This window comes from Beta vulgaris, chromosome 7, assembly GCF_026745355.1.
Source record: "Beta vulgaris subsp. vulgaris cultivar EL10 chromosome 7, EL10.2, whole genome shotgun sequence".
In the NCBI taxonomy this organism is placed as follows: domain Eukaryota; kingdom Viridiplantae; phylum Streptophyta; class Magnoliopsida; order Caryophyllales; family Amaranthaceae; genus Beta; species Beta vulgaris.
In genome coordinates, this window is record NC_079208.1 from 36,135,637 (window position 1) to 36,154,381 (window position 18,745).

At 39.6% G+C, this 18,745-nt stretch overlaps 1 non-coding gene across 1 annotated transcript; it reads left to right on the forward strand.

Annotated features, from left to right (window-relative positions):
- Positions 1-13,108: 13,108 nt before the first annotated feature.
- LOC125492070 (small nucleolar RNA R71) lies at positions 13,109-13,215 on the forward strand. The gene has a single exon (XR_007268520.1). It is a non-coding gene; the product is annotated as a small nucleolar RNA R71 (small nucleolar RNA).
- Positions 13,216-18,745: the final 5,530 nt, after the last annotated feature.

An 18,745-nucleotide genomic window follows, 5' to 3' on the forward strand; every position in this document is an offset into this window, starting at 1 on the left:
GTTGAATAAACAACTTGAATTATTATATTATGTAATTTGTGTATAACTTTTGCTACGTAATTCGGAATATTATAATTTTTGTACCATTGGATAGTGCTCGAAATATGCTTCGAAATAAGATCTATATACAATTGTTCTACAACTTATGAATAGAGAGTACCATGTAGGATTGTCGTGTCATTAATTTTTATTTTAAATATAATAATTTTTTTTACCATTGGAGAGTGCTCGAAATATATTTCGAAATAAGTTTCATATACAATATAGTTTTACAACTTATGAAAATTGATTTATTTGGATGAAAAATAACGTATTATTTATTCTTTATTTTAATTACATGTAAATTATAAAAATAATGTATTATATGTGGGACAATATCAATTATATCTTTGAAAATCATACATTAAAAATTGAGTTATATAAAGATAAAAATACATATATTTATAATTTTGAACCTATAGCATACCATGGTGGCATTACATGAATTAAATGAAAGTTTGTCGACGACATTGCAAAGGTATCATGCAATTCACTAATTATTTTATTCATAAAATATTTATTGTATACATAATTATTCATGTTTGTTTTTTTTTAAATATATCTATATGTCATATCTTATTATTTTCTCGATGAACTTGATTCTACTAAACTAATTGAAAAATTAAGGTTCGCATTCTAGACTATTTGAGGTTACATATCATAAAAAAAAAAGGAGAAATTAAAGTTTGATAAGTCTTGATATGGTCATGATGGATGAAGAGGTATATTTTAAGGAAATGAAAAAATGGGTAGTTTACCTTAGAGGTACCCCTTTGGTTAAAAAGTGTAGGGGACAAGTAAATCCTTAATAAAGTAAGCACAATTTTATGAGGCAATTTGATGAGTAATTAATGATGATTTTATTAACATAAAGTAAAGGTAATATTGTCAATTATAGTTGTTTTTTTTTTTACTAATAGTGAAGTGATTCAAATAGATAAAACTACCCAAAGTAGTGATTATTGAAATAGAAAAAGAATATAGGAAGTATGTAAATAAAATGGTGTTGAAAAATCTCATTTTCCAACAACACACAAATCAACAATGTTAACAAAAAATTTGCAAATAATAATATAAACAAGAATCCGTGCAACGCATGGACTTCAAAACTAGTAGTTTAATATCTGCATATACTCTCTGTCCCCGAAAAGCAACCCTCCAACTCTACTACTAGTATTTTATAATATACCTTAAATTGTGGAAGATCATTAACTGGAAAGAACATTATGAAATAAAGGGAGTACATAAACCTTAAGGCAAAGCTAGACACATCAATTACACGTACCTATTAGATCATAGAATAGGCTCTAAGGCTATGTTTAGTTCACCTGAAATTTTCTGATCTGAACTTATCTGATCTGATCAGAACTTATTTTTTCTGATCTGATTACAAGATCTTATCTTTTAGATTTTTCTCAATATATAAGAAAAAAATATAGTCATGTGGGGTCTTGTTTGATTCGTCTCAATGAGTACTTTATTAATATTCAATTATTATAATTTTTACTAATATATAATGAAAGATATTTAATAGTATAATGATTTTTAAATATAAGCATGATCTGATCTGAACTTATTTTTTCTGATCTGATCTAATCTGATCTGAATTTTTTCTAATCTGATCTGATTTAATTAGATCTGAAATAAGCAAAAATAAGGTGAACGGAACAAAGTCTAATTGTTACCTTTGTGATTAGTGGACTATCATTACTAACATGATATCTACTCTGTGAATTGTGATGTCGGCACTTATGCACTACAAAAAATTTAATGGCCCATCAAAGTTTCTATACTAGATGTAATAATGTGTACCCTCGAAATCTTAAGCACACGTGTTTGCCATAGGATAAACAACATGTATTATGAATTACAATCGATTGGAAACCAACCACTTTTCACTTATTCTCGCAATTTGTCATAAAGGTAAATCATTTGGCAACAGTGCTAGTTCTCAATACTTCTGAATTTAATATTTTTAAAAAATATGAAATAGGTCGTATGATGCTATTTGATTAGTTATACTTATATTAATAATTAAATCTATGTTTAGAAATAATAAATAAATCCAAAACTAATTTTTGTGTTTCCATATTTCTGTTAACCTGAACTGAATTGAACTTAATTGTTTAAACTGAATTGAACTTAATTGTTTAAACTGAATTGCACTGAATCGAACTAAACAATATGTAATAGAAAATCTTATATAATACAAATAATCTAATCATTACCATATATTTTAACAATAATTTTTTTAACAGGAAAATCTTATACAATACAGTTGTTTCAAAGTTGAAGTCAAAATATACATATAATACTAATTGTTTCAAAGTCGGAGGCAGATTAGGTTAGTTAGATTTTATATAGGATTCGACTCTAACTGAACTTAATTTGTATGAACTGAACTGAACTTAATTGTTTAAACTGCACTGAATGAATTGTTATGCAAACGATGAGTGAGAAAGAAGAGGGAGAAACCTCTCTTCTCTCTCCTCCCCCACCACAGAAAGAATTACCCCTAACCGCCCTCAAGGCACAAAGTACTAACCCACCAGCTCTCCGTTCAGCATAGGCCACCGCAACCACCGACCGCCACCGCCGACAACGCTACAGCACCAAAACAAGTCCCACTCTCTTTCATTACGGCACTAGGGAAAGCAGACTCAAAAGGAATGTTATCCATTTCGGAAACGTTCGATACCGCACCGCCACCACTTCCATTCTCTACTTCACCCCCACCGAACATGGCAGAGAAAGCTTTCTTCATCCCTTTATCAGAGGAGGAATATGGGGCATTAAGCAAACCATGGCAGACAACTATCATTTGTAAGCCCATGGGAAAATCCCTATCTAAGGAGTTTCTCAAGCAGGAACTACGTAAGAAATGGCATTGGCAAGGGCCATTGGAGGCAACAGCAATAGGTAGAGGTTTCTACATAATAGTGTGTCCATCAACGGAAAAGAAGGCTGAGATACTAACTGGGGGACCATGGGTAGCCATATTTGGACCCAGCCGTGGATGCCGGGGTTCAAGCCATCCAAGATTACTATCTCCCAAAAACAGATTTGGGCGCACCTCCCTGAATTACCAGTAGAACTCCTACAAAAAGAAATTTTATTGAAGGTAGGAAAATCTATTGGTGAGGTGCTCAAGTTAGACACAAATTCTATTGAGGGAGATAAAAGGAGATATGCATCTTTATGTCTATGGGTGGATGCAAATAAGAAGCTGCCAGAAGGAGTATGGATTGGCAAGATTTATCAAGAAATCACATATGCATCGGGTCAGGGTTTTGTAATATCTGTCAAAGTTTCGGCCACCATCCGAGTCATTGTCCGAAATCCACCATAGCTAAGCAACCTACGAGTCACACAACAAAAATTCAAAATGAAGATGAGTGGCAAAATGTTCAGAGGAATAAGAGAAAAGAAAAAGTGTCACAGAAAGGGGAAGCACACATGGAAAAGTGGGTCCCAAAAAATGATAAAAATAATATTGTCAATGGCAAAGATTTTAAAAAGGGGGTGAATTTTGTGGCAGTAGAAAATACTTTTGCTGCACTTTGTGAAATCCAAGAAGACTGCCAAGCCACCCTAGTTCCCTCAGAAACTCAACTTCACGTAATGTCAACCAATGAGATAGTGAAAAGTAGGGAAGGAAAAGAAGCTTCCCCTGCCATGTCCACTCAAACTTCTGACATGCCTGCGAATTCTCTCTCCTCTAGCCTCCCTAATTTTCCAGTACCCAGAGTTACTACCATACCCAAACTAACACCCCCCACCCTAAAGAATAATACCCCAGACAAAGAAAAACCCATCTCTCTGAAAAATACTACCCCATCTCCATCTACATCGAGAATTTTTTTGCTCAAACCTGCTCATGGCACAGTTTCCACCCCTTCCACATATCATGTTCCAAAACCAGGAAGAGATGATACCATTCTCCCCTCCTCCAGCATCTCCACCGGACACCCCACCTCCTTCCCCACCCTTATCTCCTCCCCACCTCCAATTCCAGGAGTACACCGGACCACTACTGTTCAATCGTCATGTCAGGCCCCTTCTCCCGGAGATGAACCCGGGCTTCACAGATTATGTTCTCCCGATGGAGGAGGAGGGGTACATGGAAGACTTGACGTTCGACCAAATGAAAGCATTAATTCTGAACCCAAGTCTTGCACCAGAAATATCTCAGAACCTCCTATTGTAGCACCATGATGCGAGTACATTCCAACCTCCGCACTTGCCGCAATTCCAAACAGTTGCACATCTCCCTTTGGTCATGAAAATCTTTATGAAGTGGCTGCTCCAAAAGACAGGGGGAATGGAACAGGACGAACGAGCACTCCTACAAAACTTGGGACCTTGGCTAGATCCTGCCCCACTTCTCCCACATCGCAGGTTAGTAGTACGAGTGTCGTACACAGCACAAAGAGTACAGTTCATGAGCAACACAAACGCACTCATTGCAGCCCGCATTCGCACTCCGCTCAAACAACTTCAGTTGTCAGTGAGTTGGGAAGAGGGAAGAGAGAAAAGCGACCCGCGAGAAGCCGAGATGGTTCTTTGGCCTCAAAGAGTGTTCTGGATGTGTCCAATAACGGGGCAAGAAGTAGAAGCGTTGGGGGTTCAAAAAGGGGAACTCTACCAGAGCATTGTGAACCGACCATCGATTCCTAGAAATATATCGGTCTTATTCTGGAATGCAAGGGGAATTGCCCGCCCTTCTTTTAAGGCAAATTTTAGGCATCTTATGAGTACACATGGCCCAGATATTGTGATCTTGGTTGAGACGTGGGCAAGTAGAGAGCACACGGCTAGCATTGTGCGGAAACTTCCGTTGTCGGCATGGCACTTGGTGGAACCGGTGGGCTTTGCTGGAGGTATTCTCCTCCTTTGGAACCCAGAAAGGGTTACAATTCACATAACGGGAGGAAGTTCCCAAGGAGTGCATGGACTTGTGGAGGTATGTAACTCTTCTTCAAATTTTTTATTATCTTCTATATATGCTAGTCCTAATTTTCATAATCGCAAACTGTTATGGGATGAACTTATTTGTGTGGCAAATACTGTGAGTGATCCATGGTTAGTAGTTGGAGACTTTAATGACATTGTGTGCCAAACTGAGAAATTTGGTGGTCGTCCCATGAGTAGGAAGAGAGCCGAAATCTATGCCGAAACGATGAACAAATGTAACTTGATTGATTTAGGTTTTCATGGCCCTAAGTTCACTTGGTCCAATAAACGAAAAAACAATCCTATTTTCCAAAGACTAGATCGAGGGTGGGGTAATCCCGAATGGTTCACTAAATTCCCAAATTCTGCTCTTTGGCATCTTCCTAGGATAACTTCAGATCATTGCCCTCTTCTACTCAATCTCGAGGAAAAGCCGCAACCCCTAGGTGCCAAGCCTTTTAGATTTGAACCGATGTGGCTTCTAGAACCGACTTTTCATAGGTTTGTTGAGGATGAATGGAGGAATAGGATGAGGGGTGGGGGTTTGAGTGAGAATTTATCCGTTTTGTGTCAATCTTTAAGTCATTGGAACAGAGTTACCTTCGGGAATATCTATCATAGGAAAAAGCGAACCATAGCCCGCCTCCAAGGTACCCAGACAGCACTTGCTAGCAATCCTCATTCTAGTTTCCTCTTCCAGCTTGAACTTGATCTTCAAAAAGAGCTTATCGATATCCTTAACCAAGAAGAGGCCTTGTGGGCCGCGAAATGTAGGGCGAAAAATATCCAAGAGGGGGATAGGAATACAAGCTACTTCCATCGAAGTATGATTATAGCTAGGAACTCGAGTAAGATTCTTAATCTGAGAGATAGTGTAGGGAATGACTTGAGTGACCCAGTTGCTATTAGTGATCATATCTATAGTTTCTTTATTAAGCTTTATTCATCTGAGAAAGAAAGGAGCCCTTGGCATACTCGTGAGCAAGAGGTGTCTATCCAGCTTGACTCTCCCATCTCAAATAACGAGATCCGTGCTGCTTTGTTTGGGATGCACCCAAATAAGGCACCAGGGCCAGATGGCCTACACCCCATCTTCTTTCAAAAAATGTGGGATGTCCTTGGAGATGACGTATGCCTATCCATAAAAAAGTGGTTCCAGGATGGTTGTATCCCAGAACACATGTGTGAGGCAATTATTTGCCTAATTCCGAAACAATATCCTCCGGAAACGGTCAAACATCTTCGCCCTATTAGCCTGTGTAATACTTTGTATAAAGTGCTAACTAAAGTGGTGGTTAATAGGTTGAAACCCTTCATGCCTAATCTTATTTTCCAGAATCAAAATAGCTTTACGAAGGGGAGAGGCCCGGATATAAATCTAGTTGTGGCCTCAGAAGTTCTCCATTCCATGGCAAAAAAGAAGGGGAACATGGGTTGGTTCGCCTTGAAAATTGATCTTGAGAAAGCCTATGACCGGCTTGAGTGGAGTTTTATTAGAAACTGTTTGCAAACTCATGGCTTAGATGACCACACAATTAAGGTAATCATGGATTGCATTTCCAAAGCCTCTTCAACTATCCTTGTGAATGGAAGGAAAGGAAAAAATTTCAAACATTCGAGAGGGCTTCGACAAGGGGATCCCATGTCCCCGTATCTCTTTAACCTCTGCCTTGAGTCCCTATCTCTTATGATTAATGAAGCTTGTGGGGCTAATATGTGGACTCCTTTCTGGGTAGGGAGAAAAAGGGTGCCTGTGTCTCACTTAATGTTCGCCGATGACCTTTTACTTTTTGGTAGAGTAGATGAATCAACGGCTTTCACAGTCAGGGAAGTCCTTAAAAGTTTTTGCAATTTATCGGGACAAAAAATCAATGAAGATAAGAGTCGTCTCACGTTTTCTCTCAATACCCCTCAAGAAGATAGAACCCTGTTCCAAGACACTTTGAATATTACCCAATCGGTAGATCTAGGTTCATATCTTGGTCTTCCTTTATCCCATAAAAGACCAACAAAAGGACAAGTTCAGTTTGTTGTGGAAAAAGTTAGAAAGAAGCTAGCAAATCGGCAAACCAAATTCTTGACTAAAGCGGGAAGGCTTTGCTTGATTCGCTCCACCTTTTCCACTATTTCCACTTACTATATGCAAGCGTCTTTTCTTCCCAAAGCCACGTTGAATAGTATTGATAAGATTTGTAATGATTTTTTGTGGGGAGACACGGTGGATAGGAAACGAATTCATCTTGTTGACCGCAAAACAACTTTTTTACCAAAGGATAAAGGGGAGCTAGGCATTCGAGATCAAACAACTCTTAACATAGCTTCAATGGCAAAACTAGGGTGGAAAATGTGTCATGGGGGTAATAGTTTGGCCAAAGAGTGCATTTTCTCTAAATATGTGCATAAAAACCACGTAACTCTTTTTAAGAATGGCTCTCCTATTTGGAAAGGGATAGGGAAGGGTTGGGATCTCCTCGCTAGAAATAGCACTTGGATGTTAGGAAATGGAAAATCTATCAATCTTTGGGGGGAGGATTGGCTAGGTATTGGGCCCTTAAGGCGTTCAATTAGTGGCCCTCTCACTGCAGAGGAATGTAACATGACTGTTGCAGACCTGATTGTAGATAATGAATGGAACTTCTAGAATATCTCCTTTTCTCTCCCACCCCAAATCCAAGACCGAATCCTAGCAATTCCTACCCCTAAAAATCCTGAGCACCACGATCACTTGATTTCAAACTTTGTAACTGATAAAGGGTTTTCCCTAGCGTTGGCCTATCAAGAGAGTCTAAGAGAGGGTACTGAGGAATTAGTCCCATTGTCTATCTCAAAGGTGTGGAAATCTACTTGCCCTCCTAGAATTCGCTTCTTCCTTTGGCTTGTGTGGCGAGATCGCATTCCCCATAATAGGCTTCTCAACTACCGCCAAATTATTCCCTCCCCTTACTGCCCATGTTGTCATAACACTCCTGAGGATAGCATTCATGTCCTTAGGGATTGTACCCTCCCTAGTGATAAGAGGTTTTTAGTGTGTCGTTAAAGCACTAAGAACCGCTTTCCAAACAATATTTATAAGTCCTAACAAGCAATTACTAAGAGAATAGTAAGGGCAAGTCAAGGGTCGATCCACAGGGAAAATGGGATTGATTAAAGTCTATCAAGTTCAGACTACCTAATTGAACAGTATTTGGGGGTTTGAAAGATGTTTGGTAACAATTAAGACTAACTATCAACTAGAACAAGCAAATATCAAGAGTTTAAATATCAAATAAAAGACACTAGAGTTAAGGTTACTAGTATGAATAAGAACGGATGATGATTGTTAATGCGATTGTGAAGTAACAAAGACGATCATGCAAGGTTTAGTTCTCCTCTAAAATACACGAGTCCTCTCGAAATGGTCCTCAAGAGTAATCACTTAATCAATCAACTAAATCCTCTCTCGAATGGTCTTTAGTTAATTGATTAAGAGATTCAATAAGTTTGGAAAACCCCTAATGAAGGATCCCCTTAATTTCCATCCAATATCTTGGTATAGAAATTAAGTTGATTCTTAGGGATGATAAAAGAGTTCAAAATCCGATTTAAGAACATTTGAAATCAAAATACCAAAGTATAAATGTGATCAATATCTATCCTAAGGTCTCAAAACACCAAGATCAATGCATAAGCTTCTCCATACATCACAATCACATCAACATCATATTTAAAACCCTAATTCATACTTTCACCCTAACCCTAGATTATGAAACTACTCACTAATCATGGAGTTAAAGCAATTAAACATAAAATCTATGACTAATCTAAGGCTAAACATGATTAAGAAATGATTAAACTAATGAAAATCGCAATTCATAAACTAAGAGAATGAAGATCTTAAATAATATGAGAACATAAACAAACACCAAGAGAATGAAAAAAATAAATAAAACTTTGAATTGAATTGAATAAAAAGTACCTTGAATGTAAATCGAATCACAAACTATGATCTCTAATCTCAATTACCAATGAAAACTCCAGTGTTTTCTCTCTAATACCAAACCCTAAAAAGTTGTGTGAAAGATAGAATAAAGCGTAAGTCCCCAACTCCTCTCGAAAAGAGGGTTTAATGATCGATTTTTTTTTGTCCGGATCGTGAGGTGCGGGCGCACCAAAAGGAGGTGCGGGCGCACCTTGCTCAGGTGCGGGCGCACCAGACCTCAGGTGCGGGCGCACCAGACCTCAGGTGCGGGCGCACCAGACCTCAGGTGCGGGCGCACCAGACCTCAGGTGCGGGCGCACCTGAGTCTTCTGCCTCAGGGTGGAACTCTCTTCGTCAAATGGTGCGGGCGCACCAGATGAAGGTGCGGGCGCACCAGATGAAGGTGCGGGTGCACCAAATGTAAGGTGCGGGCGCACCAATGTAGTCTGTTTTGTGCTCCAGTATGGTCGATGGTGCGGGCGCACCAGTGGCTTGTGCGGGCGCACCATCGTGTGCGGGGCATACCAAGCGCACCTCAGGCTACCTTTCAGCCTCTAGCTCGATCCCTTATGCCATGTCTCGCATTTCTCGACCCCGAAGAGGGCAATACCTGCAATAGAAACACGAACAAACATGGTGAAAGCATATGTGCAAGAAATTCGATCGAAATAGATCGAAAATCTAGCAAAATGTCACTATGACCAAGTATGATCACGTGAATAAAATAGAAGGGAAAAGTGAGGAGAAAGAAGGAAGAAAAGGAGGAAAAGGGAGCTAAAACAAGCCAAAAGAAGGTCATAAAGTGCGTTAGAAACGCACTTATCAAACTCCCCCAAGCTTAGCGTTTTGCTTGTCCTCAAGTAAACCAAGAATGAGAGTGAAGGAGAGAAAAAGAAAAGGAGAATAAAAAGAAAAGGGAAAACATGCAACAACCTAACCTATATGCTCTAAATGCAAGGTTACAAACATGACATGCAAGCTAAATTAGTTCATATCAAGATTTAGGAGACCAACCAAACACAAGAGGGAAGATGATTAGGAAGCACAAGAGTGACTCTAAGGTCTCAATCCACCGATCAACTGAGTCTTTTTGAAAGAAAGCTTTCCAAGAATGATTTCTCACTCTTCTCCACTTCCAAGACCCAAGTTTGACTCCTCCCTAGGGATGCTCAACCATAATTGCTCGCCTCTACCATGTTTTGATGACCCTCATCATGACTTGCACAAAATCTCACCCGCCACTACTAAATAGATCAAGTCCAATCTAGAAGTCAAAAGGGGCTTTGTTAAGGTTGTAACGGGGCTAGGTTAGGGGTGTGGATCATATTCTAGGAATGTGGTGCAAAAAGGGTAAGTGGAGTACAAACTAGGGGTAAATACTCCCCCAAGCTAGTCCTAACACTATTCTCAATTAAAGAACTCTCACACATATCCTTGAATTTCACTTGTTTCTTTTTCACTTTGTGAACTTTTTCCTTTTTCTCATCAATTTGATCTTTCTTTCTTTTCATTTTCAATAATAAACCAAATCAAACAATAAGAACTTTCTTTCTTTTATTTCTTTTGTCTTTCTTTTTCACAAAAGTTTTCAAATTTTACCATCATACAAGCACATTAACTCTCTTTCAACCAAGACTTAATATCAAAACCACTTAACTCAACAAAAACTACACATGTACTCCACTTTGGGGAAAGTTTGGCCATGACTCATTATGTGGGTTAAGCAAAAATAGGATAGAAAGACTCAGATGGGTTGAGAAGCGAATATTATGCAGGTATTCAAGCTTTTGGCTCTGTAGCTCCTATTACTAGCAAAAGAAACGCCCTAAATCATTCTCCTAGAGGCTCGTCTTATGTAATCTTGGGGAGCTAAAATGCAAGTCACAAGTTAGGCGATCAATGGTGAGGGTTGTGAGTGAGTCTTACGAGGTTCTTGGCCCTCCTTCGGGATTCATCGCACAAGGGGAAAGGCAATCCATTCATCCAACTTGCCTAATTTCAAAGAGACTCTACCAAAAGTTATTGGTTTCAAGAGACGCCTAAAGTCACAACAGGGCTTCCAAAATCATCAAGTCTAATATAAGGAAGGTCTTCCAATCAAGTCATGAACTCTTTAGCCACAAATCACGCATGCAACCAAGCTATCCTAAATGCAGATTTTTTTTTTTTTTATTTATTATTATTATTTTTTTATTTTTTTTTTTTATAAAAATATGCAAGGCAAAAGAAAATGACAAAAAGAAACTACCAAAGCACAGCTGTACAGGTGAAGAGAAGTCAGCAGGGGTGGAGGATGTCAATACCACAACAGAAACAATCACCAGTAACAACCGAAAACCAATGAGACCCCTAACTTCTAACCATCTATGACCCCGAAACTCCCTAAGATATAGACATACAAGCAAGTCCCCCAAGCGTAAGCAAAACTCCGCGCTCGGAGTTGCAAAAGGAGGGAGAGGGAGGGGGGTTAGGAAAAGCTCCTAATAGTTAGTGTGTCGTTTTTGCAGTTTATCACGGCACCCAAAGTCTTCAGAGCTTCTCTTCCCAGAATAAGAGGAGTCTCAGGATCTTCCTCCATATCCATCACCACAGAGTCGCATGGTACAAACACATGCCCAACTTGAATCGGTATATCCTCCAACTCACCACAAGGGACTCTCACAGTGCGGTCCGCCAATTGAATCGTTTTGCGCGTAGGATGAAGAGGAAATTTCAGGTGCTTTGCAATAGAAAGGGGCATCAAATTGACACTGGCTCCCAGATCGGCCAGTGCACCCTTAGGTTCTAAGTCACCTATCTTCACTGGCAAGGTGAAACTCCCGGGATCTCTTTGCTTCTTGGGCATAGTTCGTTGCACAAGAGCACTCACTTGGTAAGGTAGGGAGATAAGCTCATCTTCAAGTTTTCGCTTATTGGAGAGGATCTCTTTCAAGAATTTAGCATAAGCTGGCATTTGAGACATAGCCTCAAGGAATGGAATGTTGATTTGCAGGCTCTTCATCACATTCAGAAATTTAGTGAACTTGTCACTCAACTTTCTCTCTACCAACCTATGAGGATAGGGAACCGGAGGCACATAGGATTTGGTTGATGGAGGTGATGGCAATGTGTTTTTGTCACCAACTTGAACATGTGACTCATCCTTCTCCTCAATGTCCTCTTTCTCAGTTTCCTCAGCTCCCCTCCTTCTCAACAACCTCAGCTTCTCCATCCTGCTCTAACTCCCCATTCGGCATCTTAGGACCCGCATAACTTGTTCCCGACCTCAAATGAATGGCTTTGGCTTGATGGAGGTTGGGGTTAGGAATGGGTTGGCCTGGAAGTTGATTTGTGGGGGTGGAGGGATTCTTCTCAGCTACTTGGGCAATTTGGGTTTCAAGCATTTTGTTGTGGGCTTGTAGCTCTTGAAACCTTTGCTCATGGTTTTGGAGAATTTGGTTCATGGATTGGAGTTGTTGGAGAATTTGGAGAGAGGTTGGATCGGAAGATGGTGTAGGTTCGGGATTTTGTTTGGGGAAAGGAAGGTTGGAGGGAGGTTTTGGGTTGTTGGTCCTTTGATGTGGAGCTTGGTATGTGTTGGACCCTTGTGAGGAGGAACCACCTTGGTTATAGTTTTGGTTTTGGTTATACCCTTGCGCAAACCCTTGGTTGTGAGCTTGGTTGTACCCTTGTTGAGGTTGGTTGAATCCTTGGGTGTAGTTTTGTTGAGGTTGTCTCCAACCTCCTTGTTGATTGTTCCTATACCCTTGGTTTCCTTGATATCCATCTCCTCTTGAATTAATTGCCGCCACATGCTCCGAATGGGTACCTCCACAATAAGAAGTATCATGGTTAGTACCACCACAAATATCACAAGAAAAAGAGTTTACCTGTGAAGGAGTAGACGATGCAAGATTGATCTTGGAGAGCTTCTTATCGAGTTGGTCCATCTTAGCTTGAATTTGATCCATGGGGTCAATTTCAAACTTTCCGCTCTTCTTAGGTTGAGCACCTCTTCGTCTTCCACCCCATGAGTAGTTCTTGATCACCTCCTCAATTGTGGACTCAAGTTGTTCTTGCGGGATCTTAGATAGTTGACCTCCCGCTCCAGCATCAAGATTGGCCCGTGAAATCGGATCAAGACCATCATAGAAGAATCGCATGAGTAGATTCTTGTTGAACTCATGGTGTGGGCATGAACGGATCATCTCCTTGAACCGCTCCCAAGCTTCGGCAAGTGTCTCATCGTTCTCTTGCTCAAATGAGGAGATCTTCCTCCTTATGTCCGCAGTCTTCCACTCCGGGAAGTATTTCTTCAAGAATGCCATCGTGACTTCTTCCCATGTAGTGAGGGAATTAGCAGGCAAGCTCTTGAGCCATGACTTTGCTTTTCCGGTAAGAGAGGACCGGAACAGGTGCATCTTGATGTAGTCAGGAGAGACATCATTAGTTGTTATCATGGCACAGATCTCAAGAAACCTGTCGAGATGGTCTAGAGGATCTTCATCTGACCCCACAAAACTGCTCAACTTTCACCATCCGAGTATACTGAGGGTGAATGCTGAAATTTGTAGTAGTGGTAGGGAGTCGAATTCCACCTTGAAGAACATAGGAACCCGGATTTCCGAAATCCCTAAACAGTTGTGGATTTGCTTCACCCATTTCTGATTCAACTTCACTTGATGTACTTGAGATTGGTGAAGAAGGCTCGGAACCCAAAGTCAGATTTCCCAAATTCTTCCGAAGCTTTCGCAACGTACGGTCGATTTCAAGATCTAGAGGCAATGTGGGTGAACCGTGAGTTCTTCTTCTCATGTAACACAACAAAGCTAAGCAGAGGATTAGCAAATAACAACCACAGTTAAAAAGAAAATAAAGGAAAATCAACTAAGCAAACTAAACTAAAATATACTTCAATCAATAGCACAGATTCCCCGGCAACGGCGCCATTTTGATAAGAGGTTTTTAGTGTGTCGTTAAAGCACTAAGAACCGCTTTCCAAACAATATTTATAAGTCCTAACAAGCAATTACTAAGAGAATAGTAAGGGCAAGTCAAGGGTCGATCCACAGGGAAAATGGGATTGATTAAAGTCTATCAAGTTCAGACTACCTAATTGAAAGGTATTTGGGGGTTTGAAAGATTTTGGTAACAATTAAGACTAACTATCAACTAGAACAAGCAAATATCAAGAGTTTAAATATCAAATAAAAGACACTAGAGTTAAGGTTACTAGTATGAATAAGAACGGATGATGATTGTTAATGCGATTGTGAAGTAACAAAGACGATATGCAAGGTTTAGTTCTCCTCTAAAATACTCGAGTCCTCTCTCGAATGGTCCTCAAGAGTAATCACTTAATCAATCAACTAAATCCTCTCTCGAATGGTCTTTAGTTAATTGATTAAGAGATTCAATAAGTTTGGAAAACCCCTAATGAAGGATCCCCTTAATTTCCATCCAATATCTTGGTATAAAATTAAGTTGATTCTTGGGATGATAAAAGAGTTCAAAATCCGATTTAAGAACATTTGAAATCAAAATACCAAAGTATAAATGTGATCAATATCTATCCTAAGGTCTCAAAACACCAAGATCAATGCATAAGCTTCTCCATACATCACAATCACATCAACATCATATTTAAAACCCTAATTCATACTTTCACCCTAACCCTAGATTATGAAACTACTCACTAATCATGGAGTTAAAGCAATTAAACATAAAATCTATGACTAATCTAAGGCTAAACATGATTAAAAAATAATTAAACTAATGAAAATCGCACTTCATAAACTAAGAGAATGAAGATCTTAAATAATATGAGAACATAAACAAACACCAAGAGAATGAAAAAAAAAAATAAAACTTTGAATTGAATTGAATAAAAAGTACCTTGAATGTAAATCGAATCACAAACTATGATCTCTAATCTCAATTACCAATGAAAACTCCAGTGTTTTCTCTCTAATACCAAACCCTAAAAAGTTGTGTGAAAGATAGAATAAAGCGTAAGTCCCCAACTCCTCTCAAAAAGAGGGTTTAATGATCGATTTTTTTTTTGTCCGGATCGTGAGGTGCGGGCGCACCAAAAGGAGGTGCGGGCGCACCAGACCTCAGGTGCGGGCGCACCTGAGTCTTCTGCCTCAGGGTGGAACTCTCTTCGTCAAATGGTGCGGGCGCACCAGATGAAGGTGCGGGCGCACCAAATGTAAGGTGCGGGAGCACCAATGTAGTCTGTTTTGTGCTCCAGTATGGTCGATGGTGCGGGCGCACCAGTGGGTTGTGCGGGCGCACCATCGTGTGCGGGGCATACCAAGTGCACCTCAGGCTACCTTTCAGCCTCTAGCTCGATCCCTTATGCCATGTCTCGCATTTCTCGACCCCGAAGAGGGCAATACCTGCAATAGAAACACGAACAAACATGGTGAAAGCATATGTGCTAGAAATTCGATCGAAATAGATCGAAAATCTAGCAAAATGTCACTATGACCAAGTATGATCACGTGAATGAAATAGAAGGGAAAAGTGAGGAGAAAGAAGGAAGAAAAGGAGGAAAAGGGAGCTAAAACAAGCCAAAAGAAGGTCATAAAGTGCGTTAGAAACGCACTTATCACCTAGTCAAGTATGGAATCTTTTATCCCCGTCCCCGGATTTAAATCTTGGAAATATTTCAGCTTGGCTAAATATGAATCTTGAGGCAAGTATTATCGTCCAAGGAGTACCTTGGAAGAATATATTCCCATGGGTGTGTTTCGAACTGTGGAAAGCTCGAAATTCGGTGGTGTTTGGGAATAAAGCGCCCACCACTCCCACGTGTATCATTCAAAGAGCCATGAACCAGACTTGTGAGTTTGCCCAATTTTTCCCTATCAACCGGCAACCTACCCCTACGCCTACTTCCACGCAGCATCCTCCTACATTTGCAAACTCTTTCTACATGATCCACACTGATGCATCCTTTACCGATATTTCTTCACCTGTAGGCTTGGGGGGTGCCATTAGGAATAACATTGGACAGTGGACTAAGGGCTTTTGTAGGAAATCTTATGCAGCAAATGCCCTCATGGCTGAGTTGCTAAGTATTCAACAAGGGCTGCAACTTGCTATTAATGAAAATATTCTTGATTGCGTTTGTTATTCGGATAGTTTGCAGGCAACTCAACTACTTAAAGAGGACCCCAAAGATCTTACCTTGTGCACCAATGTTATTATTCAATGCAGGGAGCTTTGCAAGGAGTTCAACAACCTTAGGATCATCCATGTGTCAAGGGTGAAGAATCAACTTGCGGACAAACTTGCCAAGGAGGCAAGAAGACTAGATGATTGCATGAATGTAACTAGGATATTCCCTTTCCCTCCTAATTTTTGCATAAATGCTTACATCTCGGATTGTAATAACTTTAATATTATGTTTGACTCAATGTGAGAACTTTCCTTATTTCACCAAAAAAAAAAAAAAAAAACTGCACTGAATTGATCTGAATGGCATCAAAATTGTGAAAGGAACTAATTGAAATGAACTGAACTAAATCTTCCTGAACTAGACTGAATTTGTCTAAAATGAACTGAATTTTCATCAATTTAGTTCAAAACAACAGAGCATAAAAAGTAAATAACAATATATGATTACGAACATACCGTAATATAGCCTTGTCGACTCTTAATTTTGAAGATGATACGGAAACAAAGGAAAAACAGACATACTACTTATATTATTAATATATGTTTTTCAGTTTGATGTTGTATAATGCATCATTATGGAATACAATTTGACTTGTGTGGATCCAGTTCACGGTAACGTTAGTGTGCAACAGACAAAACAATGTATCATTACTTAACAATCCACTATATCATGCAGAAACATACTATATTATGCATAAACCCACTATATCATTCAGACCCACACTCTATTATGTATAAACTAACTCACTATATTATTCAGACACATACACTCGTATATTATTCAAACACACACTATATCATACAAAAACTCACTATATCATTCAGACACACTATATCATGCAGAAACTCACTATATTATTCAAACACCCACTATATCAAGCAGAAACTCACTATACCATTCAAACACACACTATATCAAGCAGAAACTCACTATATCATTCAGACACTCACTATATCATGCAAAAACTAAATCATTCCGTATGTAAGAACATGTTTCATGATATATATACTACGCAGCTTAGATCTTCTTGTATGTTAAAATATTTTAATTAATCCTTCCATTATATTGGATATAATTTCACATTATATTTTCCGTTAATATAATATATTATATTGTATATAAGTTTATTATATCTCCGTAGAACTCACTATATGAAGTTGATATCTTACTTAGTATGCACCGAGTCCAATTAGGTTTTTTCATACGGAATAAGTAAAGAGAATACTAAAATTAAGGTTGAATTGAAGAGACTTGAATTAAGATTGAAGTGAAGATGCTCTTATGTAATTATGCTGGAAAAGGAGCCTAGTTTACATTAGGGTGTAACTAAATTTTCTGGTAAGGAATGAGCAAAGATAATGGTAAGAAACTTGTGAACTTTAATAAGGAACTACAACACTAGTAGAAAAACGCAATTATCTCCTTGAACTACAACAATACCCTTTTCTCTCTCTAAACTTTCATCCTCTGCCTTCTCTCTACAAAAGAATACTCCAAACCCTAGAACTCGCCGGATCGCGCAGGTTTCAGGCGGGTCTCCGGTGAGTTCCATCATTCTTTTTTTGCCTTTTCTGTCGGTTTTTCCATCGCTTTTCATAGCCTTCGCCCTACAGCCTCGTCGCCCAGTTTTCCATTGGTTTCGTCGGGTAGTTTTTCGGTCGGTTTCCCGTCGATCGTCGCGTCGCTTTCCGGTCTCAGCTTCTCCCTCCAGCCACCAGCCTTTGCTCCAGCCCTGTCTCCATCGTCTCCACCGACCATTGTGAGTTAGTTTAGTTTGGGCTCCCCCTCTCCCCTGTTTCGTGGTTAGGTCTTCCCCTCCCCTTAGTTATCAGTTTTGGGCCTCCCCTCCCCCTCCCCTTAGTTATCAGTTTTGGGCCTTCCCCTCCCCCCCTAGTGTAGTACAAAGAAAATCGTCAAGGTACCGGAATTCCTCCTCCCTTCCCCCTTAGTGTTCTGTAGGCAGTTTATCACGGTGGTTGTGTTTTTCACCCCCTTCACCTGGTGTTGCTTTGGATCTTGGAGAAACGTTCCCCTTTATCCACTTTATGTTTTGTTAACTGTTTTCGTTGCTGAGTTTTTAGTTGGATTAGTATGGTGTTGCTAATTAGTATGGTGGTGGTGTTTGTTAACTCCATCTTTCTAGGCGGTTGGTTAGTGTTTGCGCGACAAGATAATTTCATGTTTGGGGTTTGGTTTATCCGGTTTTCATAATTGGATTGGTTTTCGAGATCTAACCTTGGTTACATTTCAATCTTGCTTGGTAATGATTTCATTTATCATTGCCTTGACAAAACGAAATCTGAAGGCAGCTTCCCAATTTGTCAATTGAGTTTATAACGCGTCAACTCATTAAGCTTCTCCTTAATGGAGAAGCTTAAAATACCCTTCCAAAGGGGTAGTAAATCACACAAGAATGTGACTCTTTCAGGAAACTCGGCCTGGAATTGGTCCTGTTGCGAGTTCATAATCTCGCTAGTACTTTAGTGTCCCGCTCGTGAAATCAGCCCTCTCCTCCCACTCCTTTCAGCAGGGTTCTGGCGATCCTCATCCCCTAGAAAAAGCGTCATCCCCTAGAAGAAGCGTCATCTACCATATCGAGCAATTTTATTCTGGTTTAAGTTATTTATGGT